Source organism: Condylura cristata, unplaced genomic scaffold (genome assembly GCF_000260355.1).
Source record: "Condylura cristata isolate star-nosed mole 26May11 unplaced genomic scaffold, ConCri1.0 scaffold00004, whole genome shotgun sequence".
Lineage (NCBI taxonomy): Eukaryota > Metazoa > Chordata > Mammalia > Eulipotyphla > Talpidae > Condylura > Condylura cristata.
Genome location: NW_004567105.1, coordinates 64,444,042 through 64,470,831, shown reverse-complemented (window position 1 = coordinate 64,470,831; position 26,790 = coordinate 64,444,042). Strand labels below are relative to the sequence as shown.

General features: G+C 45.7%; 1 long non-coding RNA gene across 2 annotated transcripts in view; it reads left to right on the top strand.

Annotated features, from left to right (window-relative positions):
- LOC105854747 overlaps nucleotides 1–26,790 on the top strand; it is a 102,198-nt gene that overhangs the window by 67,632 nt on the left and 7,776 nt on the right. For both annotated transcript variants that reach the window (XR_001146271.1, XR_001146272.1), the window contains exon 3: nucleotides 24,773–24,840. This is a non-coding gene — a long non-coding RNA (uncharacterized LOC105854747). The remainder of the gene's footprint in view (nucleotides 1–24,772; nucleotides 24,841–26,790) is intronic.

Below are 26,790 nucleotides of genomic sequence, written 5' to 3'. Positions count from 1 at the left end.
TGGGGCTGGAGCCTCCAGATGGCAACAGCACAAGCCCGAGCAGAGGGTGGGCGCGGCGTGGAGGGCTGGGCAGCAGCGCGGGCACCTGGCAGCCGGGGAAGGGCTGTTGCTGCCAGCCGAGGAGGATGCAGGTTCCTAGGGTTGGAAAGATGGGGGATGCCAGGGTGTGTGCCAGGGCAAGGGGCTTGTGCCAGCCAGGAAGCCAGGAACAGCTTCTCACTCGTGGGTGATGTGTTCACAACAGTGTATTTTAAGAAGACTTAATTGTCCCAGTGGGTGGAATGACTTTGAGTGAGAGACTGGAATGGAGAAGCCCTCCGGGAGCTGATGAGAGGATGTTTGGGGCGTCTCAGGAGCCGGAGATGGGCGTGGCTACCTGCCTGCTTTAGGGTGTGGGCCCCCAGCCAAGTCATGGGGATGGGAAGGACGGAACTGCCCTGGCGCCTGCTCCTCAGCCAGGCAACCTGGGGTAGGGTGCTCACCGTGCTCTACCGCCCTCCCAGGTTTGGAGTGGAAGTTTTGGCTCCCCCAGGTGGGCAGTGGTGCCGGGAAGCTGAGGCAGAGGGAGACAGAACCCACACCCTGACCTCGCTGACCTCCCGCCAGGCGGGAAGGGGTCAGTGATAAGGTTCCTACTGCTCAGCTCCTGGATCTCAGAGTGCGTGGGAGGAGGAGAGGGGGTCTGTAGCGGAGCCAGGCTGCAGGCAAGGGAGACAGGAGACCGTGCGTGAGCAGGGCAGGTCAATGGAAATGAAGAAGCCTTGGCAGTGTGTGGCAGCGGCGGCTGTCGCCCGGAGCATGCTGAGCATGCAGGGGTCGGGGAAGGTGGCAGGGAGCAACCCAGATGGAAAGGGGGTACATCAGAGCCTCATCAGGTGCAAGCATGCCCTGGGCATCCTCCCTCCAGAAGCCGCATCATGAAAGAGAAAAGAACATTATCGGCCCATGGAGACATGGTGGTGATGAATACCGTTCTAGCCTGCGGTTAGCTTTTTGTGAATTTAGCAAAAACATGGCTTTCCCAACTCCACCTACCCTGGGTTTCTGTTCCCTGAAAGTCTAACCCAACCAGCACTTGAGTGTAATATTCTTGGACAAGGAATCGGGTAGGGAGCAGCTGTTTCCACGCCGTGTCGCCACGCTAGAATCTATATTCAGCAAGGTTTCCCCAGACCAGGATGGCTCGTTAGCACCCAGGGACCTTGTGAAGTGCAGGTTCCAGTCCAGCAGGTCAGCCGTGCTTCTGAGGTCTGAGTCTCCACCAGCGCCCTAGGGAGGTGCTGTTGGCCTCTGGAGCCACAGTGAGTAGCAAGTTCTGGAAGTCCCTTCCTCATGGACACTACAGTTTTAGGTGTCCAGAGTATAACAAACATGGTGAATGCATCTAACAAAAAACTACCCTCAAAACAAAACCAACCACATTTCCAAGCAAGGAGTTCCTTCCACCCACCTCTGCCCCCTTCCCACCGCCAAAGTCCCACATCTCTGAGGGGCGTTCTCTGCTGAACACGTCATGTGCCTCCTCGAAGCAGGTGTTCCAGAGCCCAGACCTCTCGTGCACATTGTCAAGGCCTGTGGAAAGTGGTGACATCATGAGTAGATTGGCCGGTGCCCTGCTGATTTCCCTGGTTTTGAAATGGCTCGCAGTTCACATGCTAGATGTTTTCCCACCGCCACCTCTCCCGAGACCCTGCCAGTGATTTGCTTCTGTTCCGCAGATAGAGACAGAGTGTTCATGAGCACCCTTAACTGCCTCCTTAACACTGATATCTGCAAGTCTGGCCTCAAAAGGCAGGACGCCAGCATCCATTTCACTCATGAGCTGAAGAGGGTCCTTGTGGTTCCACTGGGCTTGAAAAGCACAGGGCTTTTGAGATTAGTGATTCTCAGACCCTTGCCCAAGACCCCCCTTCACTAAGAATAAACGGATAGACACAAAGACAACTGGTATCCTGGTTTCTCAGCTCCTGGTTACCTCTTATTTTTTAGTTCTTACCTTCGGCTGATGAGCTGAGAACTTGGGATGTAGTTATCATCATGTGACAATTTATTTTGAAAATTAAGGTTGAGGTGGAGAAAAAACCCTTTTAACTTCCTCCAGTCCCACTCCCCACCCCACTCCACTGCTTCTTTTTGAACATTCTTTGTGAAAGGCAGATTGTCGCTTTTGCCAGCATGTATGGGCTAGGTACCCCTTGGTCCAGTTGTCGTCTTCTTCTGAATTGGGTTCTTCCTACCCATGCACACACACCAAGCAGAACAGGTTACCCACAGGTCTGCCCTCCCCACCCCCACCCCCACATTGCAGAGACTGAATTTACGCTAAGCAGGCTCAGCCCTTCACTTCGGATGATGTGAGTCTACTGATAGGAAGCCATATTGTGCCTGTGTGCAGGACTTCTCATGTGGTAGGCTGTGCCATGCCAGGTGCCAGCTGGGGTGGGGGGCAGGAGCAGGCACAGATTTGCCTGTGGAGCCCTGCAGCCTGCCAGCAGGGCTGCTGCAGAGCCCAGCGTGAACCAAGCATGTGCCTACCCTGTGCTCTGCAGATGTCGGTGGCCAGGGCTTCCGTCCAGGTGCGTCCCTGGTGAACAGCCCCACGCCCACCCCGAACTCCGGCACCTTTTCAGGGATCCTCAGTGAGGTGCCTTCCCTGGTGCCCTCGGCAGCAGGGCTTACCCTGGTCCCGCCAGCGCCTGAATCTGGGTGTGGTTGAATTGGGCACTGCCAGCCTCTGACTCGGCCATCTCTGAAAGCTGGAGTAGCTAGTGTGCATAAGTCAACTTAGCGTTCACTCAGAGTGAGTTGTACACCTACTAAGTGCAAGTAATGCACAGGGTGACGTGGAGAGACCAGCTAGGCCGATAAGTAGGACGGGACCCCCGTGTCTAGGACCTTGAGGGCACAGCAGTGGTGGCACGTGTCAGCCCAAGGCGCGTGCCACGTGGCTTCATTGCATGCAGTGGAAGGCCAGGGAAAGGGAGGGAGCCGGCCGGCGGAGAACTGGCAAGGCCTCCTTTCATGGAGGAGGTGGCATTTGAGACAAGCTGGAATGAGCAACAGGCCTCAGACAGGCAAGGATTTCAGGGGGCCGAGTGTTGCTGGTGGAAGCAGGACAGCCCCCTGAGACTTAGAAGAGAGTCAGTCAGGCGGGGGCATTTGAGGGACTGGAACTGTGTTGCCATATGGGCTTGGGCAGAACTGGAGTCTAACTCTTCGAATAATAGAGCCAAATCTAGAGTCTTAACCCTCCAGACGCCCCGAGGTGCCCTTATTTAATTCCTCTCCTTGCCCTCAAGGTAGGTCTTAATATCTCTGTCTCACAGATGGGGACAGCAAGGCCCAGAGAGTCTAAGGGACTGCTGAAGGCAAAGTGTGCCCTGAGGCCTGGGTGTCCTGTCTTGAGGTTGACCAACACCTGGCCGCAAGACCACAGTGGTTGATAGCAGGGAGGGCTGCAGCCTAGGGCATCTCCAGACGCCCTGGGCTCTGAGGCCCCCTCCCAGGGTGCTGGAGATGAAAGAGTTTTCTCCACGTAAACCTGGGTAGTGGGAGGGCCGTGGCACAGCGTGCAGAAGAGCCTGCTGTGCAGGGGACACCTGTCCTTCAGGGCACCCGCGGCGAGGGAGACTTGGCATAGAAATTAAAACAATCGAAGTCACATCGCTGTGTGTCACTGAGACAGTCCTAAGTACATAAATACTTGAACTTAGTATCCTGACTGCAGCTAATATGTTTTAAGCACAGTCTATGGGATCGGAAAGCAGCTGCGAGGAGCAGAGCAATAAATTGGATTGCCAAAGTGCAGGATAGAAAAATGATTGCAACATTTTTACAATTACCTGGTTTTCCTCCCTCTGCAGAGGCAAGAGTGCTTTCTCTTTGTACTTCTTAGCTAGAAAAGGTAGAAACGCATCCAGGTTAAGTCCATTTCATTACTACATCATTATCATCCCACAAGTATTGATCGTGGCCACTCACAGACACAGGCGTCCTCACGTTGGGCCTGCACACCTGCCCGCAGCTCTCCTGAGCCCCTCATTCCCACCACAGCTGATACACGGGGAGACCACGTCCTGCTCCCGGAGGGGCCCAGAACCCCACCCAAGGCCTGCAACTCCACAGCCCACCCCTCCCAAGGAAGAAAGTTTGGTTTTGTGTTACGTTACCGCAAAGGGAAAGAAAATGGGTCCGTTTTTTCATTTTTCAGACCAGGTGTTCTTTCCTCACCTCCGGGATCCGGACAGTCTCTGGGCCCCCCTGAATCAAGCACCTGCTCCCCCTATGGAGGGGCCGGGTCCCTTCTTTGTGGGGGTGGCAGATCCAGGGGAGTGTTCTGGCATGTCACTGTTGGCCGGGGCTCCCCGCATGTTAATACACTCGCTAACGTGAACTTGGATCCATTGTACCAAGCGCAAGCTGCTTTCTATTTTTTGCTCTTCTACTTAAATTTTCAAAGGATCTAAAATAGCAGTTGTCATTTTTTACCATGTTCTCTTCTGAAATATTTAATTCTTCCTTGGGCAGTTTAATGTTGCATTGCCCAAGGATTAACTTCCATTTTTGAAAAGAGTCTATTAGCCGAGAGAAGCAGAGAATGTGTTCACCACGCGGCAGAGACGGGGGGTCACAGCACCAGCTAAGAGAAACTCAGGGGCCCACGACTGTGCCTTTATAAAGCTGCTTGCCCAGCAGCAAAGCCGCGACCAACTCCCTTTTATTAAACACATACTGATTTTTTAAAAGCAAAGTTCCCTTACAAAGACCAATTTTAAGGGGATTAATGCTCAATGAATAATGCATCGGGGAAGGAACAACAAAAATACTTAATTGGAAGGGGTAAAACCAGTGGTAGTGAAGTACACCTTCTGGATGCAAAGTGAAGTTCAGAGGATGGCTCGGGTGGGTGAAGATGGGTCAGGACAGGAGGGCAGCCCCAGAGCCCCCCTGGGGTGGTGAGGGTCAGGGTCACTGGTGATGCCATTCTCTAACTACCTGATTTCTAATGACCGCCAGAAGAGAGGGGAGGGGAAGCCCGAGAGATGGCGCTTTGGTGATGTCTGCTTTTGTGCTTGAAGGACCTAACAGAAGCTTAACTTCTCCTTCTTAGATAATTAACCAGATGATGCCGGTGCACTGCGGCCTGAGTCTGTCCTGGCCTGCAACTCCTGCTTCCTGTGTAGGCCAGGCCTAAAATAGCTAGCTTATCCCCTCCAGGAGCCTTTGGGGGAGAGCTGGGGTGCTCTTCCTGTGTCTGTCCCTACTTTCCTGCTCTGGTGTACAGCCTGAAGCTCATTTAGTTTTCAAGTTGCACAATTTTTTGGACAATAGTATCAGGATTTGCTCACAATCATAGCAGAAGGGGATGATTTGTCTTCTTTAACCCTAATTCCCTTGGTGTTGAAAACTGATGCTGGAAAGAGTCTCATCTGATCAACATAGGGAAGTAGAATTCCTGGTCCATGGTCTTCACAGTTGATTTGCATAGATCCAGATTGTGGAGTGGTGACTTGCTAGCCCCATCAACTGTCATTTTCTTTTGTTCTGGAATAAGAGACCATAGGGATCCACTTTTAGTGCATTTTCCACTCTGCATATTCCCCCCACACAGGACACCTATTTTCCACTTTGCCTCAAGGTCATTTAGTTGCAGCTGGAGTGAATGTGCAGGGCTCCCTGTGGTGCTGGCCCTTGGACTCACATGCCCTGACCTCTCCCTGGCCCCAGGATTGAAGTATCTTCATGGTCAGACCCAGAAAACACGCCCTGACCTGCTGTATCCAGACCTTAGGGTGCTCAAACCCTGCTGCCCACTAGAATTATCTGGGGAGGAGGCTGGGAACCTCTTCCCAGGACTCTGTGGGGGAAGATCATAGCCCCCTGGAATCCACTGTGCAGCCAAGTTGGAGAACCACAGATCTCGGTCCCTCCCAAGACACCTTGGGAAAGGTTTCCCTCAGAATAATCCTGCCTGCAGCTTCTCACAGTTAGCAGAACCTCGGGGTGTTCAGCACTTCCATTGTTTTCTTTTCTTGACACTTTCATTCAGCTCCATTTCCCATCAGCCACACACCCTTTTGTTTCTCTCTGAGAAGGTTTAAAGCTTGAAACAGTATGTGACCTAAGGCTCTTTGTCCAATTAAGTAAACCTGTGGGCTTTTCACTATGGTAACGCTGTAGTTGGTGTGTCATAAACCTCACCAGGTCCCCCGCTTCCCAAAGCAAGGATGCGTTTTGGCTTTGCTTCTTAGAAGGTTGTCATTTATTTATTCATCTTTAAATTAAGGGTGCTTTGCAGGCCCAAAGAGTCCTCTATTCTAGAATCCAGCCAGCAGGTTGCTCTAGAAAGTGAGTTAAATCCTTCCACCACAGGAATGTAGGGGTCTCTGAATGTTACCACAGCTCTTTAGTAAACATCTGCCAATTTGTCAAATGTGCTTTAAGTAGAACAATGCAAAGTTAAGGGATTACTTGAAGCGGGAAGAACAGAGAGAACCAGCTGTTGCTGCAATTAGTATTCCTTTGTAGGAGACCAACAGACAGTGTGTTCAAGCCCAGCTTCTTGAACACATCAACTCCTGGTGTAACGGAAGCAAAATCCTCCGTTCTGTTTCTGACTCATCTACTACACTTGTGACATGTTAGGTAGACTCTCCTTTCTCGAGTTTGTCTTTACAAGGACTCTTACCCGATTTCAAAAAGATGGAGATGAAGGTCCCCTGAAGAGCCTAAAGATATCATGTAAAATTAAAATGTTATCAATTAAGGTTTCATGGTCTGCTGTGGCCTTTCCGTAGCAGGGAACAAATCTGTCCTAAAATAGGCACATTCAAGACATGATCTAGTGGAATAAGTTAAAAAGAAAATTAATAATCTAGCAGATAACTTTTCAGCACTTTCCCCTAATGGCAAGAGGAGTCACATCACCACCTGGAGAGGACAATTAATGGGTTGGAGTGCAGGCACTCCCGACAGTGCTTTCAAAGCTTCCAAAGCTTCCCGGGCTGGGCTTTGTGGCAGAGGCAGGGGGATTTCGACAGCAGAGTCCCAAGTAGATGGACTGGACTTACATTGAATTTTTTTAAGCTACTGGGCTTGTTTCCTAGGTGGCATCATTTTCCTGCCAAAGCTGTCTGCGGAGACACCACAGACAGCCTGTGCCAAGGGCCTCTGCCCTCATGTGTTAGCCCAAGACCCTCCACGTGCTTCTCTCAGGACAGTGGGGTGAAGACACGGGCTGGGCCCTTCCATGACTCTTTGCTCTTTTGAATATAAGTGCATATCAGTGTTTTGAAATCACTAAGATGAAGTTTCTCTTCTAAATGATAATGGTGCATACATTAGTGGGACACACACCTGTATCTCCACACCGCTTGTAAGCAGCCCCTTTCGAATGTCCCTCCTCCCAAACTCATCTCTCCCCAAACTCATCTCTCCCCGTCTCTACCAGCAGGTGCTCAATATTTGAGAATTATATGAATACTTCAGAGATTAAAGTCCTATTTTTGGTTTTTGTCATTTATAACCATGTGTCTTTTTAAAGAACAAAAGCCAAAGATGGGCCTCCCTTAAGTATTGATACAGTTCCCAGATATTAGCTGAGTGCCTGCTAGGGAAGTGAGGTGCTGTCTAGGTGCTAAGGGACAGCACCCAAGAATCAGCAAAGTCCCAGATCATAGCTTGTATTTTGACTGCTAGTTACTTAAACAAAAAAAAAAAAACTTTTATTTCAGAATAATTATAAACTGAAAGTTGCAAAGATAGTACAGAGAGTTCCTATGCATCTTTGATCTACTTTCCCCCTTACCTATATAGCACCACATAACCATAATACATCATCACAACCAGCCATCCAGAGCCAACATGCATAATACAGGATTATTTACAGCCACGAAAGTCTTCACCTGGCCCCTTTGAACCCATATCCCTCACTCCCCACCATCTAGGTTTATAAATCTGTTATCCATCTCGGTAAATTTGTCGTTTCCAGAAAGTTATCTAAATGGAATCATAGAGTATGTGACCTTTTCTAATGATTTTGTTTATTCAGCATAATGTTCTTGAGAACTATCCAAGTTGTATCAGAAACTTTGCTTTTTATTACTGAGTCATTCCATGGATGTACCACAGTTTAACCATTTACTATGAAGGCACATTTTGGTTGCTTTGGTTTGGAGCCATTGTAAGTAGAGTTGCTACAAACAGCTGTGCACAGGTTGTCATATGAACATGGGTTTTAATTTTTCTGGACGAATCTCCAGGAGTACTTTGCTGTCATATATATAAAAAGAAACAGCCGCATTGTTTTCCAGAGTGACTATGCCACTTTAAATTTCTATGGGTATTTTTTAGAAAGATTTTATTTTTATGTATTCATGCATGTAGGCCAGAGGTGTGGAGGGTGAGAGGATTCACCAGAGACAGAGTAGGGAGCAGAACAGACAGATCCACTGAAATACACTGCAGAGGGGAGACAGGTGAGACAGGAGAGGTCTGCTACACCATGTGGGTCAGCTCCCTGGCCAGGAATTGAACTCTTGCCGAAGTGAATGGTGATAGTTTCATAGTGCTGAGACCTAACCCTCCTATAGGCCTGTATGAAAGATTTCCCACATTCTCTCCAGAGTTTTGTGCTGTCACTCTTTTCCATTTACCTGTACTAATAGGTGAGATTAACGATCTCTCATCTTGCTCTCAGTTTGCATTTCCCTAATGAGATGTTGTATTCGGCATTATTTCAGGTACACAGTTGCTAACCCAAATCCTCTTCAGTGAAATGTCTCTACTTGTGCTTTTTGTGCATTTTTCTAGTTGGCTTGTTTGCTATTTTAACCTTGAGATTAGAAAGTTCCTTGTATATTCTAGATTATCATCCTTTGAGGGATATATGTGACTTCCAGATAGTTTCTCCTCCCAGCCTGTACAGCAAAAGATTTTCATTTGACCATAGTATAATTACCAACTTTTATCCCATGCACTTTATATTTTCTTATGAAGTGCTCTAGTTTTGCAGTTTGTACTTGTCGTGTAAGGTATGTGATTTAAGTTGAGGTTTTGCGCTTATGGGGGTGGGGAGGGATTGTTTTGTTTTTTTGGCTTTGGGCATCCAGTTATTCCAGCAACATTTGTTAAAAAGGCCATCTCTCATCACTGAATTACTTTTGCACCTCTCAGACATCAGTTGACTAACAACAGGGAATTTACTCCTGAGTTCTCTATTGTTTATATTGATCCGTAGTTTTCTCCCTCTGCTGGTACCACACAGTCCTGGTTACTGAGATCCGTAGTACATCTTGAAATCAGACAGACAGTTGCATTCTCTGTTCAAATTATTTCAGCTATCCTATATAGCTTTTTCTTCTCTTATTCTTCTTTATATAAAAACCTAGAATTATCTTGTCTGTATCTACAAAAGACAGAAATTTTGTTAAGAATGGCATTAAAACTGTATCAGCTTGGGCAACATTGAAATCTTTACTGTGTTGAGATTTCCAAATCCATCAATATGGTATGTCTCCATTTGTTTAGATCTAAATTTCTTTCATTAGCATTTTGGGCTTTTAGCATCCAAGTTCTGTACAAGTTTTCTTAGATTTACATGTATTTTTTTTAAGCAATTGTAAGTGGTATTTTTAAATTTGGTGTTCACATATTCATTACTAGGCTATAGAAATATAGCTGACCATCCTATGCCTATTATATTTTCCTAGTATTATGTGAACCTTGCTGAACTTCCTTACAAATTCTAGAAGTTGTTTGTTCCTCTTTTATATATATATAATTGTTCCTGTTTTGTATAATATATATGTGTATATATATATATATATATATATATATATATATATTCTATGTAATCTCATGTTATCTATAAATAGAAACTGGTTTCTTTCTTCCTTGCTCTTTATGCTTTTATTTTCCCCTTCTTGTCTTTCTGCTCTGGTTACAACTTCCAGTACTATACTGAACAGGAGTGGTGAAGCAGACATCTTTGCCTCGTCCTGTTTTTTTTTGGGAAAGCGTCAATCTTTCACCATGAAGTATAATATAAACCGTGTAGCAGCTTGTCAATGTTGTATCAAGTTGAAGTTATCTTCTATTCTTATTTTTCTGGGTGGGTATTGAATTTTCTCAAGTACCCTTTATGCAGTCATTGATACGATCATGTAAGTTTCTTTAGCATGTTAATATGGTGGTTTATACTGATTGACTTTTGAGTATTGTCCCTGCTTGCATCCTGAGAAAATACTCAACTTGGTCATGGCATATAACTCCTTTATTTGTACGATATTTCTTTATATATTGTATTATATATTATTTTAAATTTTGTTTTCCAATGTTAAGGAGGTTTGCATCTATTTTTCTGAAGTGATTAATTGTGGTTTACTTCTTTTATACTGGTGTTAATCTAATACTGGCTGCAAGAAATCAAAAATGTTTCCTCAACTATTTACTGAATGAGAATGTATAGAATTGATGTTAATTCTTTGATAGAATTCTCCCAGGAAACCAGATGACCAGATGATGTATGAGGGGAGATTTAAATTACAATTTCAATTTACTTTATACATATAGAGCTATTCAAATAATCCGTTTCAGATTGGAGTGGGTTTGATTTTTTAAGGAATTAGTCCACTTCATCTACGTGGTCAAATTTTGTTACTTATTATAATCCTTTACTATCCTTTTGATATCCTGGAGTCTGTAGGAATATCTTCCAATTTAATTCATAATGCTGATAGTCTGTTTTCTTTTGTTTGCTCTGTCTTACCTAGGGTTTTTTTTGCTTGATCATTTTCAAAGAACCAAATTGTGTTTCTCATTTTATTTTTTTGTTTTCAGCCTCACTCATTTCTATTTATTTTGCTTGCTTTGGGTTTATTTTGCTTATCTTCTAGGTTCTTGAGGGTAGGGACTTAAATCATTGTTATTTGGGACTTTTTCCTCTTTTCTAAAATAATTGTTCAGTTCTATAAATTTCCCTCTTGGCACTGCTTTAGCTGTGTCTCAGTTTGATATAGTGTATCTTCATTTTATTTATTCTATGTATTTTATTTCTTTTGAAACTTCCTTTCAAACCTGATTGACTCAGAAGTCTTTTAGATATCTATTATTCCCAGTTTGCATCTAGTATAGTCAGAGGCATACCCTACATGGTTCCCTTTTCTTGAGATTTGTGTCTAGATACTGTCTTCCTTTATATATATTTCCATGGGGCCTTGAGAAGAATGCGCATTTTGCTATTATGTGGAATTTCTATACATATTGATTAGGTCCCATTGGTAGCTATGTTAAGGTCCTTTGTGTTCCTGATGATGTTCTGTCTAGATCTCTATCAACTTTTATGATAGGGATTATGGGTTTTTCCATTTCTCTCAGTGCTATCGGTTTCTTTATTCATATTTGCTGCTCTATTGTTTGATACACACTGAGGATTTGCTGTATTTTCTTGATTGACCCTTATGTCATTCGAAAACTTGTTATCAGTTGTTTACTGGTGTGTATAAACTTTAGGAGTACATTTTCACACCTCCATATGTGCATATGCTTCATTCATCTCCACCATCTCTGGTGCCAATGGACTAGCCTTTCCTCCCTTCTCTTATTCCCTCTAGTAGCTGGTATATTTTTGAAAATCTAAGAATTATTTTTGCTGTGCTTTGCCAGTGTGTTTTCTGGTTATTTATATTCCCACAAATAACTGAAACTGATAACTGTCTTTCCCTTTCTGACTTATTTCACTTGGCATATCACCTCATGGTCCATCCATGTTGTCACAATAGTTCATCTTTTTAACAGCAGAGTAGTATTCCATTGCACGTATATGCCACAGTTTCTTCATCCAGGTTTCCATTGACCCACCTTTCATTGTGTCATGTCCTCTTCTATCTCTGGTAATATTCTTTGCTGATCAATGTAGCCATCTTGCTAACTTTTGAATGATGATTATATATCTTTTTCTATCCTTTTAACTTTTTATCTATCTTACCATGTTTGATGTGAGTTTCTTATAGACAGCATATAGTTGGATCATCTTTTTAAATTTCCCCCTTGACTTTTTGATTGGCATATTTAGATCATACACTTACTTATTGATATGTTTAGCTTTAGTTGTCCTTTATTTTCTTTCCTGTTTGTAATCTTTTTAATTTCTGCTTTTTTTTTTAAGTTTTTCTTACATTGTTGTTCATGTTCATACAATATTTGATTTCTCCCCCCAGGTGTAAACCCCATAAACCTCTCATCACCTCCTCACCTGTGGACCATCACCATAGTCTCTTGTTCTGCTTTCTTTTCATTACCTTCCTATGGGTTACTTGCATATTTTTAGAATTCTGTCTTGATTACAGTAACTTGTGTGTGAGAACAAGAGATTTATCACAGCTTACTATGTTCTTGCCATTTTGAATGAAAGAAATATAAAAGCTACTCTTTATATCCCTTTATTCTCTCCTGTTATAATTGTCTTGAATATTTCTTCTGCCTACTTTTGGAACCACATCAGACAATTTTGCACTTTTGTTTCAAGCATCAACTATAACTTAGAAAATTGAAAAGTGAGTAATATATTGCCTGTGCCCACATTTTTGCTTGTTCCATATGTCCTCCCGATGTTCAAGTTTCCTCCCTTTTTCATTTCCTTTGTGTTTAGATAACTTTATTCTTACAGACTTGGTCTTCTGGTAGCAAATTCTCTGTTTTCCTTCATCTGAAAATGCTTTGATTTGCCTTTCACTCCTTGCGACTATTTTCACTGGATATAGAATTTGGGGCTTAGACTTCTTTGAAAAACACTTGAAAAATGTGCCATTTCCCCTTGGCCTCCTTGGTTCCTGATGAGCAATCTGCTGCCATTCCAAATCTCTTCCTTTGTGAGTGTCACTTCTATCTTGATGCTTTCAAGATTTATACATCCTTATTTTTCAGAAATTTGACTATGATGTGTCTTGGTGTGAATTTTAGATTTATCCCATTTGGAATTCACTCTGTCTCTTGAATCTGTACATTTCTTTTGCCAAATTTGTGGGAAGTTGTCAATTATTATTCGAGTCCTTTTCAGCCCTGCCCTTTTCTCCTTCCAGGATTCTGAGACATGACTGCTAGATCTTGTTAGCATCCCTCAGGCCCCTTTTTTTGCTTTGTTCTCCAGTCTGTTTTCACTCTGTCATTCAACTTAGGTAATTTCTGTTGTTCTGTGTTTGAGTTCATTCATTGCTTACTCTGGCTCTGCCGTCCTACACAAGTTCATTCACCAAATTTTATCTCATTATTAAATTCTAAAACTTCCATTTGGTTCATCTTTGCACCTATATTTCTTCACTGAGACATTATTCTTTTTGCTTGTTTCTAGAATGTTCCTAATTGCTCACTGAAATACTTGTAGCATTTTGATGGCTGCTTTAAAAATCTGTGTGACATAAATCTGTCTAACTTCTGTCATCTAGGTGTTGGCATTTAATGATTCTTTATTCAAGTGGAGACAGTCCTGCTTCTTGGTATAAGTGACTTTCACTTGAAACCTGGACATTCTGGTATCAAAACCCTGCTTTCGGTGGCTTTTTCTAACATGACTCACCCCGGAAGTGTGGCATTTCTCTTTACTGGCAAGTTGAAGTCCAGGTGCCCCATTCGACCTGCATTGCAACCCAAGGGAGAAGAGAAATACAAGTACACCAATATCTAGGCATCTTACCCAGCAAGCCAGTGTTTTTAAACATTTTCAAGACAACAGTCTTAGATTTTGGAGAAGAGTTACCTGCTTTGAAAAGAATTTTGTTTTCCTCTCCAGTGTTCATCCCTCACTCATTAGCCAGTCCTGCCTCACCCCAGGCCTCTGGTGTCATGCGGAATGGCAGCAGTGTGTGGTCGTCTGGCCCTCTCCTCCTCTTTCAATATTAAGTAGATTGTTCTGTAGGTTTCTGCTTCTGTCCTTTATCAGTGTTTTCTCTGAACTTAGTTTTATTAAATGCCTTTACTGAATTTATCAAGATGATCATGTAGTTTTTCTCCTCACAGCTATGAGTTGAATCATGGTATTATATTTTTCTAATGTTGAGTCTTTCTTGCATTCATAGGCTAAATCCTCCTAGGTCATGGTATATAACTATTAGGATGCTACTAATTTTGATTTATTGTAATACTTAGGATTTCTGTCTATGTATACATTAATAAGAATGTGCTTTTTTTTTTAAAGATTGATTTATTTATGCATACAGAACTGGGGTACAGGCCAGAGGTGCCAGGATGGTGAGAGGATTCACCAGAGACAGAGTAGGGGTCAGAACAGACAGATCAATGAAATACACTGCTCAGGGGAGCAGCGGGCAGGTCAGCAGAGGTCTGCCACACCATGTGGGTCAGCTCCCTGGCCGGGGATCAAACTCGTGAGGTGGCTGTGTCTAGTGTGATAGTGCTGCACTTTAACCCCTTGCACCACCAGGGTGGGCCCCGAGATTGTGCTTTTCATCCCAGCTGTGCACCAAAACTGGTATCTGGCTTCAGATAGGGATGTACAGTCTCCATTCTGTCTTCGGCCACTCCTAATGGTCACTATGTTCATTTCCAATTGTTTAGTGTCTTCCTGTGGGAGAAAGCATTTTGAGTTGAACTCTGCTCTGTGCTACTTTAGTTTTTGGTATCTAGGTTATACTTGTTTTATAGAATAAATTGAGAATCTTTACATATTTTCTATGTTCAGTAACAGTCTAGAACAATATGTACTTTAAGTGTTAAAGGGTAAAAAAACAAAAAGCAGTACACAATCAAACCATCTGGGCTTGGGACCTGCTGGTTGGTGAGAGCTGGAAAGGGAGGACTCTGCTTACCTTCAACTTTTTCTTTTCCTGTAATTACTGGACTTTTTCAGGATTTCTGTTTCTTACAAAATGATTGTAATAATTTATAAATGTTTCCAAAAATCATTTCTATTGCTTTTCAAAAGCTTTTCAAATTTATTGGGATTTGTATATATAGCCAATAATTCTGAACTCACACCCATGTCTATATAGTTACATTCTCTAGTATTCTTCCTAATTCTTTTCTATTTACTTTTTTTTTTATAATACTGGCCTCTTATCAGTATTTGAATATCTTTTAGTGTTCAAGACACCTTGTTTGTTTTCTGCTTCATCAGCTTCTGTCTTTATCTTTATTGATTCTCCTCTACTTTATTTCATTTTCAAAAGATTTCTTGAGATGACGGTTTAGTGCATTTTCAGTGCTTCTTATCTTCATGTGCATTTAAAGCTGCAGTCCCTCTTTAATGTAACCTACAGATTTTGACTAAGTGCTCTCATATCATTCATTGTTATATGGTCTCTAATATCAGTTTTGATTTCTTTTATAAGTTACTCTGAATTTCAAGAATTCTAAGAAACCTTGCAAGTATCTATTGAGGGTTTTATTGACATTTTACTTGGGGTCAAAAACTTAAGGCATATTTTCAGTGTTTCATGGAAATTTAAACACGAAACACTCTAGCTTCATGATTGTATATTTGAATCATCTATATCCTTACCTATTTCTTTTGTCTACTTGATCTGTCAATTTCTGAGTAACAAAAGACAAAGTTTCCCAGTGAGATCATGGATTTAACAATTTGAACTTGCATTTCTAACACTTGTCCCATAACTCCATGCTGGTGTGCTCGGTGAAAAGGTTTATGATGTTGTCTTCTGAATTGTATCTTTCATCCATGTAAAATATTTTCCATGGATGGAAAATATTTGGCCTTCAATTCTTTTTTCATCTGATATTAATACTGCATTTTTTTTGCTTTCTTCTGGTAACACTTCTCTATTTCATGTCATTTTTAAGGCTTATAAATAATAGTTTGGTTCTAGTGATAGCCTGAAAGTCTGTCTTTCAATAGGAGAATGAAACTATTCGTATCTATTATAAATGCTGATATTTCTGAACTCATCCCCATCATTTATTTTCATTTTCTACTTACCATTCTTTTCCATATTCCATTTCCTGCCTCCCTTTTCTTTGTCGCTGCACTCATTTTTTTTTTCCCCTTAAGTACTTTGCAAGTTCTACATTTTATCCTTAGTTGTGGATAGGAAACTATAAATTTATTTTTTTATATAAAAAATTTATTTGTGGGCCCTCCCTGGTGGCACAGCGGGTTAAAGCACAGCACTGAGAATCTAAAGCCGCTTCCGCATGAGTTCGATTCCCGTCTGCCCCGGAGGCGACCACATGGCCCGGCAGACCTCTCCTGACCAGGCCGCTGCTCCCCTCAGCAGTGTACTTCTCCCCGCTCTGTCTCTGGTGAAGCCTCTCGCTGCCCCTGAGCCTCTGGCCTATACCCCAGTTCTGCATGCACAAATAAACTTTTTTTTAAGTTAATTTTTTTTAAGATTTTTATTTATTTGTACATACAGAACTGGGGTACAGGCCAGAGGCTCAGGGGCGGCGAGAGGCTTCACCAGAGACAGAGCGGGGAGCAGAACAGGCAGATCGATGAAGTACACTTTAGCACATCTTTATGCCTCCCCTGGCTCCTCTTTCCAGCAGTCCATCAGTCTCAGTCTGGGGACAGCAAGAGTGTCTGTGTCGAGTTTCGTTCTGCATGGGTGTCCAATTCCAGTTATTCTCGTCTTTCCCCATTGTGCCAGCCGTTCCCTCCCATCACATAGCAGGCATGTGACTCCTCGGCAGTCCCATGTCTCAGTCTCCCCTCTTGGTCTCTCCTCGCAAGGTGGCTAAGAACCACCTGTCAGTTAAGGGGTGGCGTGAGTACAGATTTCCCTTCAGGGAACCTGGAAAGAGAGCAGCCAGCCAGCTGGAGCCCTTCACCGGCCCCCACGGGATAGTCTGCTCTGACGAGGAGAGGAGCAATGGGAAGAACTCTTTCTCTTACCCTCTCCTTACTCCGACTCTCTGCTAAGGAACGTAGTGTTCTCCTCTGACTAATGCTCTAGACTCGGTTTCCAGAAAGACAGCCCCTGCCATCTCCTGAACCAATTCCCAGTCTCTCTAAGAGCTACCCTCATAAATCAGGCCTGGGAAGTAGCTGCAGCCAGCCTTCCACATGCTGGGGAAGGAAGGGGCGGGAGGAGGCAGCGTGGCGTGTGGAGATCACATCCCCTGTAAGCCCCCCAGTCTGCCCGTGGTTGAAACCTGAGACTTACCCAGCCCTCTTTGGAAAGACTCTCGCGTCTTCCAGGCCACTCCTTTTTCTATCAACCTATTCCTACCTGTTTTCCACCTTCCAGAAATCCTTCACTGTGTCTGGGGCACTGATTGTGGGTCAGTGCAATTAAGGGTTGATTTCCCTTCTCAGTAAGGGAGGAAAACGCACGCTTAGCCTACCACCTTGAGCCAGAAGTCTGCAGAGAGTTTAGGTTGCCACAAACAAGTGGCTTTCTGAGTGAGGAAAACAAATCACTAAAATATTTCCCCTATAAATCGTTCCACGAGAGGCACCCCATCTCCCGGACCGCTAAGCCACGGGAATGATGCGAGCAAGCGGAGCTGCTGGCGGCGCCCAGGAAGCTGCAAGCAGCTGCCCACCAGAGGCTGGGGGTGGGGCCGCGCGTGGGCTGCCTCCCTCGATGAAAATGTAACTATTAGCAAATGAAATTAAATATTTCAGTTGCCTAGTAACTAATCCAATCTGAGAAAGCCACAGAAATAGAACACATAAATTTAGAACTTTTAGGCCATATGCCAAGCAAAATATTCTTGCTTGTATTCTTTTGATCATCTGTCATTTGAATGGAAGAAAGAGTATTTAAAGTGTCAAATAGGCAGCATTTGTGTTGACTTTACTCACTGATAGTGGATACCCCTTGAATATCTGAGTGCTGGGTAGGCTGCCCAAGGACCTCTAACTAGAATACACTATCCCTCACCACCACCAGGTTGCGAAACAGGGGCAGGAAGGATCTCTGTTTAGGAAGAATTCATTTTTCTCATTTAATTAAAAAGCCAAAGGGCAGTTTGCAAGTTAAACCGTACTCTGCTGTTGGAAGAACTGTATAACCATCTGCTTTACCCATTTTCATATAAAACAAAACATCATTTTCTCTCCCAAAGCAGCCTTTCAGCAAGAAACAGAAAATTAAACAGTTTTAAGATTATAGAGTACATGAAGTAATTACTGGGATCATATACTATTAGAGCTTAAAGAAATATTGTGATAAATTGACATTAAATGTGATGTCAGTTACTCCAAGTATTACTTTTTCTGCCTCCTCATAAAAGAAACCCAATTGCATGTATTTACAGATGACATGTTTAAAAATAGAAAGTGAAAGAGAAAATGAAAAATCACTTCCCCCCAAATAATTTGAAATTTAGAGTTGTAAGAATAGTACAATGAAATAGTACAATGACAAGAATTAATGACCCACATTCATTGCATTATCACTTCGCTCCATCTCACTCACACACATACACACTGGGGTCTATGCATGTGATACACACACCTTAAGCCACTTGTGCGCTAGCTTCCCTTTAAATAGTTCAGCTTATTTCGGAAAAACATAAGCAAGTGTAATTATTCAAATCGGGGGAGTTGACAATAGAATAGTATCATTGTGTGAATACAATCGTATGGTATGTGTTGCCGGTATTGTTACAGCCCATGCTCAGATGTCCCCACTTGTCTCAATAATGCCCTTTAAAGCCCAGTGGTGCTCTCTGCCCCCATTGGTTATTACTCCATCGTGATCTGCTATCACCTGAAACAGTTCCTCAGTATTTCTTGTCTTTCATTGTGTTGACATTTTTTTAAGGCAACAAAAACTATCCCTCACTTGGGGGGTTTCTGCTATTTTCTCAGGATTAGATGAAGACATGGCTTTCAATCACTCACTGCAGCATCCTCTTACAAACCTAAACCCTTGAAGGATCACCCAGTAGAAGACAGCAAGCTACAGACATGTCACCCCAAAGCCCAACTGGGTTAAACATGGCTCTTGGCAGGTGTGGCGAACAGCCAGGCACCAACTCCCAGGGCACCCGGCTCCCTGCTGTGTCATCACTTGCTGTGCAGTAAGTGTTTCCTTGGGACTTGTTCTAAAACTAGAAAATATTTCTTTGTTCCTAAAACCCACTTCCCTTGGCCCTCATGAGCACAAGGGATAATAAAAGGGATGCTGTAAAAGCTTACTGAAAAAAAAAAGCCACAAAAACAATGAGACCGTGTAGATAATTCTTCTGCCACGACTAACCAACAAATGAAGCTTTCAAACCAAAGAAAGGTTGGCCAAAAATGGAAGGGCTGAGAACTACCAGTAAACGTCACTTTGTATTTGACAATGCAGAGAGAAAACAGTAAGCAAGACTTAAGCAGGGACACTCACATGAATTAATTAAATGTTAAATTAAATGTACAGCCTGGTCATCAAGTCATGTTTACCACATGTCCAGGTTTTCACAGATGAGTTAAAGGTTAGAGAAAGGCTTTGTCAGAAGTGTATGTGTGTCAAAATTTATATTTGCACTTGGTTAGAATCGGACAAGGGAATATGCTGAGATCTGTCTTGGACAAGAGAAGCCTGTGTTTTCCGGGGGGGTCGGGGTCACACCCACCGGCACCCACATGCAGGGGGAGCCTCTGGCCACCCCTGACCCACCTCGCTCCGCCTCGCTTGCCTAGTGCTTTGCTTTGTGCCAGCTCCGTTCCTACCTGCTAGTCATTTCTTCTCCCCTTCGTGGTCTTTCTGCAGTTGGTTCCAGGCTTTACAGTCAGACAGGAGACCTCACAGCAGTTATCTCTGGACTGTGATGCCAAGGTCCTCAGACTTTAACCATGCTACTTTAAGCATCTTGTGGTTATTCATCGGACCCATAATTACACCTGGGTTCTTACCTGTGCTCCTGGGGCTGCCATGAGAATCTCCTAAACTGCGTCTTCACACCCAGGCTCTGGGCAAAGAAGGGGGTACTGCCAAGATCTGGAGTGGCAGCTCTGTAGAACAAAGAGTGTAACCATTCACTCATTCAACAAGCACCTGCTGGGTGCTGCTCTTGGGGCTGCAAAGGGAACACAAAGGCGAGTAGGTCAGACCCGACCCCACCCTGTGGGACTTGCGGCTCAGTGCAGCCGGGTGACATGTCCAGAATCCAGATGGCACAGTGCTGTGCTGGGACTGAGCAGGCTAAGGGGAAAGGTAGCTGGGGGCTCACGTACTTGCTGGCTATGCATCTCTCCTGTGTCGCCTGCTCTGGCATTTCCCTCCCCGGGCTGCCTGTTGTCCTTCCTATCCCCTTGGGCCAGGGAGCACCTGTGGGAGGTGGGTGCCCACAGGGCCTTTGTGATAATCTAGGAGATACTTGGTGCCATTTGTGGTTTCTTGGAGACAAGTGGGTTGTGCGCGCCTTACACAGCCCTGTGTCAGGGAGCTGAAGAATCCATTTGATAATCTGAGAAGTCACTTTCTGAAAAAAGTCTTGTCTCTTTAAGGGGGAACCAATTTTTATATTTACGGAACCTAATTTTTATATGAAAAAAATCACAACTGTTTGCCACAATTGTAGAATATCATGCTGCTTATGCTTTCTAGGCATGATGTGATGGTACCCTATAGTCAGTTCAAGTGGTGTGCTATAACTCCTAGCAAGTGATTACCATTCCATTCACATCTGTCCTTAACCTCTGGCCATATGCAAGTACCTCTGACATTATTTATCTCTCTCAAATCAAAAGTTAGAGGTTAAAGTTATGACTTAAAACTGGGTGGGTATTATTTTTACATCTTTGAGCTGCTGGGGTGTGAATGCCTAGAGTGCCTGAGGGGGGTCTGGGCGGAAGGAGGGCCTGAATCTGGTACTAAGCCTCCAAGCCAGGTCCCAAAGGACTGTGCCCCTCTGAGGTCAGCTTGAGAGAGTTGCTCTGTGATGTGGGCAGTGTGGTATCTGTGGGTTCCCATGGCACTCCCACTCTTGTGCTTCCAGCAGAACTTGACCAGGCAGGGACAGAAGCATTGACCCAGCTGGGCGGCTCCTGCATTGCTCTGATGCTGAGTCCCTGGTGCACCTTAGACCTTACCTGAATCTCAGAATCCTGTGTCCCTCCACCTGTTGCGAGAACTGGGGGCTTCATGGGCAGCCCTGGCTAGAACATCTGGAGGTTTAACAGTTTGAAGGGTGTGACTGCCCCCTCCAGGGGAAACTGGCTAGAGGGCTTGATGCTGACTTATGTGCAAGGGGCGGAGGGGGACACCCTTCCCTTGCTTCTGCTCTCAACTCCTGATTCCCAACATCCCACAAACAGCAAAGATTCAGTGAAGAGTTGAAGCAAACACACTTTTTGTGTTTCCAGCCAAGGCGGGGGATGACAGAGGCCTCTCTGGTGAGACTGTGCCCCCATAACTCTCACCAAGATCAAGACACAGGATGGGGAGAAGGAGGGGACTTAGGGGTAGGCTTCAAAGCTTGAGACTAGAAAGTCCATCAAGCGCGGGCCTCGCAAATGGCCAGGGCACTGATTTCACCCCAGGAACACTCAAGACAGGACAGGGTTTCTCTACCTGCCAGCTCACCTGGTCCCTAAGCAAAGAAAGCCTGAGACTGGCCACGCCCGAGGTGCGTGATTCCCTGCGAGCTGCAGCAGCCCCACCCACGGTCCTCCTCCTGTGTCCCAGTCCTCTGCGTGGCCAGCCACAGCCTAGAAAGTACTGGCCAGAGCAGCGGCCTCCTCCAGAGACAACCAAAAAAGAAAAAAAGGTCTATCTTCCACTATGAGAGCCTTTAATTACTTTTACTTTGTAATACAATGTGAAAGTGTCTGGAAAGATAAAAGCATAAACTTGGGGAGCTGAAGAACAAGGAGGGTAGCAGCCCCGTCCACCCTGCACTCAAGGACTGTCAGGCTCCAGCAGGGAGCATCATTGTCCCTTGGCAATTATGCGCAGCCATTAGCATGGCAGCAGCTCTTTGTCAGAAGCTGCCTGACAGCCCCTGCACACAGCTCTGTGGCCAGCACTTGCAGGGCCCCAGATAGCTCCCGAGGGAGATGCCACCGATAAGAGCATATTAAAGACAAAGCTGGTTGGGGTTTTGTTGACTTTTTTTTTTTTTTTTACCGTTGCAGAGACAGAGAATGTTTGTTACAATGGTATAGACATTGCTGACAAAAGCTTTGCTCACAAAGGAAAATTAAATGTTGGTTTCATGGGTGAAGACAGTGGGGTGGGGGCTGGCAAGGGGCAGAAGTGTCATTTCCTTTCCTGTAGAAAAGGAAAACGGGGGCAAGCCATAAACATAGCTTCATTCCCGAGGCAGCAATTCTTACGCTTAATATGTTTTGTCAGGCACGTCTTCAGTACAGATTAGAATGAAATGCCAAGTAATTTCCACCTCTCGGCCGCTCAAGTCTGCAACAGTGGAGAGTGTTTTGATGAATGTCAGTTAACGAGTCAGGAGTCAGTCCCGGCAGCCAGGACTGGGAGGGTGGGGTGTGTGTGTGAGGAAGGACAGGCAGCTCGGCCACTCTTGTCACTGATCCCATTCGGGATAACCCACCCTGAAAGGGAGCCCAAAAACAAGGGCCGGAGGCCGCCTTCAGATGACCCTGGGTTGGTAATTAGGTGAGTTCAAAGAGCTGCAGCCCCTCCCAGGAGGATTTCTTTGCGTTAGGATTCTACTCCAGGGAGGAGAAGGGCACTGCAGTGAGAACAGCACTGGACTGTTTGCAGTAAGACCCCTGGACAGTGGCAGAGTCTGCCCTCAGCTCCATCCTGACCGCCCAGACAGCAGAGCCACAGGCCAAGCCCGGTGCCTCACTGCCCCCCCAGCCTCGCACATCACTGCCTCTGCCACCAGCATTCTAACCACCACCCCCCCCCCATGGGTAAGTTCCAAGAGTAGGATAGAAACTGTCACCCAAGGGTTTGAAGACCCACCTTCCTCATGACTGGCTCGTGCAACCCACTGTCAGCCTGCTCTTCAGTTTGATGGGAAGGTTACTGGGAGTAGGCGCTTTCAGCTGGCAGTGACCGCGGGTACGGCTGTGTCGGGGCACACGTTTCTGCCCGGCAGTCAGAAGGGACTTCTGTTCAAAGTCTAAGGTTAAAGGGGTGTGCCCCGCCGAGGTACTTGATCCAACCTGGTGACTCAGCACTTACATGGTCTGTGGAGTGTCCAACCCAGTTTCCTTAGCTGATGAGTCAGAAGAACTCTCTAGAATGCTCGCGACCAGAACGGGTCCCCAAGGCCAGGATGACACACTAAGGTGTAACAGGCTCAAATGCTGTGGCGAGTAGTTAGTGGCACCTGCGTGGCCTGTTCTTCTGGTTCATCTCCATTCCCCAGGAGCTGGCTGAATTTGCACCTCTCCCAAACCCATACGGTGAGGCGCCAGGTTTGTGGGTCTGTCTGACCCACAGCCCAGCGCTCTCGTCAGAACCGCAGGATTGGAAAATTCTGAAAGGTGACTTAGAAGTTGAGCTTGCTTGAAAGAAAAAAAGCTAGGAAAAGCAGCTCTCATCATTGTTATACACTGGAACTTAATTGTCTTACATTTTTCAACTTTGCATACTTCAGGTCCGTAATTTGTCTCAAAGCAGCAAATGTGATTTCTGAGAACAGAATCTGCTCCCCAGAGGATTGCTTTGCGTGAAGGACTCACACACTTTCTCATTGACATTTCAGAAGTAGTGTGAGTTTAATTTCTGGATAATCTAAAAGGTTAATTTTGCTGCCAATTCAGGCTTCTCAAAACAAAAGTTTAAGGTGGTGCTTCTAAATCAGGAATAAAATAGAATGTCATGAGTGGGTCTCCCTTTTGCACCCAGGGCCCCCCACCTCCAGGAAGCTAGGTCATGACCTCATAGGCTTCCACGAGCCACCCGGCGGCTCATTGAGTGGGTGAGTGAAGCAGAAACAGCCAGCGGAGCTGATGCCTAGCCACGTCCCCCGTGTGGCTGCGAGGAGTACCCCGCGAGCCCCCTGGTGTGCAGCCTGCTCACCAGAACTTCCGGCCCGCTCAGGGCTGTGGTTGGGCCTCCGCATTCTTCTTCCTCATCACCTTGCTGATCTGAACCTACTCGAGGAGTAGAGGAAATAAGTGTTCACTGGGAAGCAAAATTTGCTTCCAATGAAAGTTACAGACATTTACTGAATACAGATGGCCCCTACCAACCTGTGCTTCTCATAAAAGTTAGTGGCCGGCCCAGAACAGTTTGCTCAAAATGGGGGCCAAACTGGTCTGTTGCCCTCCTGCTCATGTCCTGTTTTAGCCCTCTCAAGGATAGGGGGGTGTCAGGGGAGTTTTGCCTCATGGCACCTTCCTCTCCAGCTTCCTTTGAAAGTCTTCCCTTCTTCTGAACCCTCAGGTTTGCATGTGAGGGCACTAAGGATTAGCTTGGGCTCGGTTGTGGGCATGATGCATTGCATCATTGTCCCCTGTTTTCCTTGTTTGTTTTTCCTAAATATGTGAAGGGGAGGGGAGAAGGTGTCCTCTGGACACCTCTACTGAAAAGGTCCCTGAAAGCTTGTCACTAGAAGCATTGCATCCAGCGAGCTAAGAGGCACTTAGAGTGCTGTGATAATGTTAGCTCTGCCCTGTCACTTTGTCCTAAGGAACATGCAAATGCAGGCGAGACCAGCAGCACCTGCCCAGCCAGGCGGAACTCCCCACCTGGTGTGCCCACCTGCAGTTTCTCAGCCCGGAGTTAATGCCGCATCAGGTCAGCCATAAGCTAGACCTTCTTTGGGCCAGAATGGCTCCTGGGAATTCAGCTGAGACCCAAGAGTGCCTTTGCTGAGCTTGAAGTCAGAATGACTAGGCCAGTGACCATTTTCTGGATATTTCTTACAGAAAGAATGAGACCGGATGGCCTGTTTTGTGTTCCAGAGCAAGGATGGAGAGGCCAGCAATCTCTACAGGTCAGTTGGTTTTTCTGGGCCATCTGGCAGAGAACTGAGTTGACCAAAGCCTGGGCTCTGGGGAGGACACATGTTGTCCGATTCTGAGGTCCCAGAATGTCATTCCCATTTTAGCAGTGAGGAAACTGAGGCAGAAAGTGCCCTGGGAGCATGTGGCCAGCACTGCAAGGCTTAGGAGGCAGCGGAGGCAGCTTCGAGGCCCTCTGGGCCTGAGGCTTGGGCTGCTGCATCCTTTTTCTCAGGCCGGTCTCCACCTTCCCAGGCATCCACAGGGAGGCCGGGTTCCTGGTCTTTTTTATGTTATAGACCCCTTATCACAATATTGTCTTTAAATGCTTACATTCAATACCTAGGTTTCAAAACTGTTTAACCTTGAGCAAAGTCTCAGATATTTGTCTTAATATTTCCTGTTCAGTGTCATCAGTGAATAATGACCAAGACTTTATAACGGTGTGGCCAAGGAAGCCTCATGGATCCCCCCAACTTGGTCCCTCTAACAGTCCACCCGAGACACTGAAGCTCCCTGGACTCAGAGGGCCTCAGCAAGGTGGCCCCTCTGGCCAGTGTACAGCTCCCGCTGCCCTGAGTCTTCAGGGCCTGTGTCTTTGAGCTGCTCCCTCGGGGACAGTGGGAGGTCAGTGGTGTGCCCAGCTCAAAAGTCCAGGGACTCCAAGGTCACTGCTGCCAGCCTTCAGAAGCCGGTTTAAAACCACGGGAAGACTCCTGTGGGTGGCTTGTCCCTCAAATTGCTAGTGGCCTCTGTAAATAGCAGCAGTGTGATCTCCCAATAGCCTGTGAACAGGAGCCTGCAGGGGTGTGAGTGGGCAAGTCCCCCCACCCAGGGGGGCTCACCCCTCCCCCAGCCTGTCCCCATCACTGGGGCCTGAGCCTCTTGTGCATGTGGCAGGCCACTCAGTCACGCTTTCAAAGCAGCCCTCCCCTTCCAGCTTTCATTCAGAGTTTTTCTTCCTCCAAGGCTACATAAGCTTTTATAAAAGGCAGCTACTAATTTCTTGGGGGAAATACTGGAAAGATGAAAATGCAAACCTGTGTGAAAACTCACAGGAGGTTCCCTGGGGCTCCATGGGCAGGAGCTGGAGAGAACAGGACTTGCAGGAAGGACAGGCAGACCTGGCTAGGGGACACCTGCCTGGCCAGTGAGGCCTCTGAGGTCTCCACTCCCGTCAAGGCTTACAACTTCTTTGCTTCTCTGAGAAAAGCTGCTTGATTGGACTTCCCCAGGGTACTTCTTGTCTGACACAAAAGCTTTTTTGTCTTTTGGCAACCAGAATGCCTAGAACCAAAACATGAGAGGTGTACCAGGAGGGAGAGCAGCTCACCTGAGCCAGGTGGCACAGCCCAGGCCCCCCTCTCCCCCCAGCCAATCTGTCCCACCTGCTTAGGACTTTCCCTGCATCCTTCTGGGCTGACCCCAGGCCAGGCAAAGTCAGTAGTCCATGGGGACCTCAGCTCTAGGTGGTGGGTGATGGGCTCTGTGTTTGAGAGAAAATGGAGGTGGCAATGTCTTGTTCGAGTATAGTAGACATTTGTCACACACCAGGTTAGGAAATAATCCTCCCATTGTCAACATGTCTTAATCCTCCAGTTGTCAATATGGCTTCTGGGGCTTGCAGGGGAGAGAGATGCTTTTTCCAAAGAAATCCCTTTTCAGAGACAAACGCACTGTGCCTCTCTCTCTCCAGTCGGCTCGTCCCTAAAATAAGTCGTGTGTCTCACACAGGATATTCAACACATCAAGGGAAGTAGTTTTTCAACAGTCTTACATCTCTTGCAGAAGTCACTCGTTAGGTGGCCTTTGTATAAGTTGAGGCTTCTGTGTACTTTTAAGTAAGGTTTTGCTGTTGTCTGTGGTTCCTAAAATAGTAACAAACAGCATTATTCAGGAAAGGCTAGGAGCTGACAGCCCTTTTGGAAGCTCTTAGCACCTCA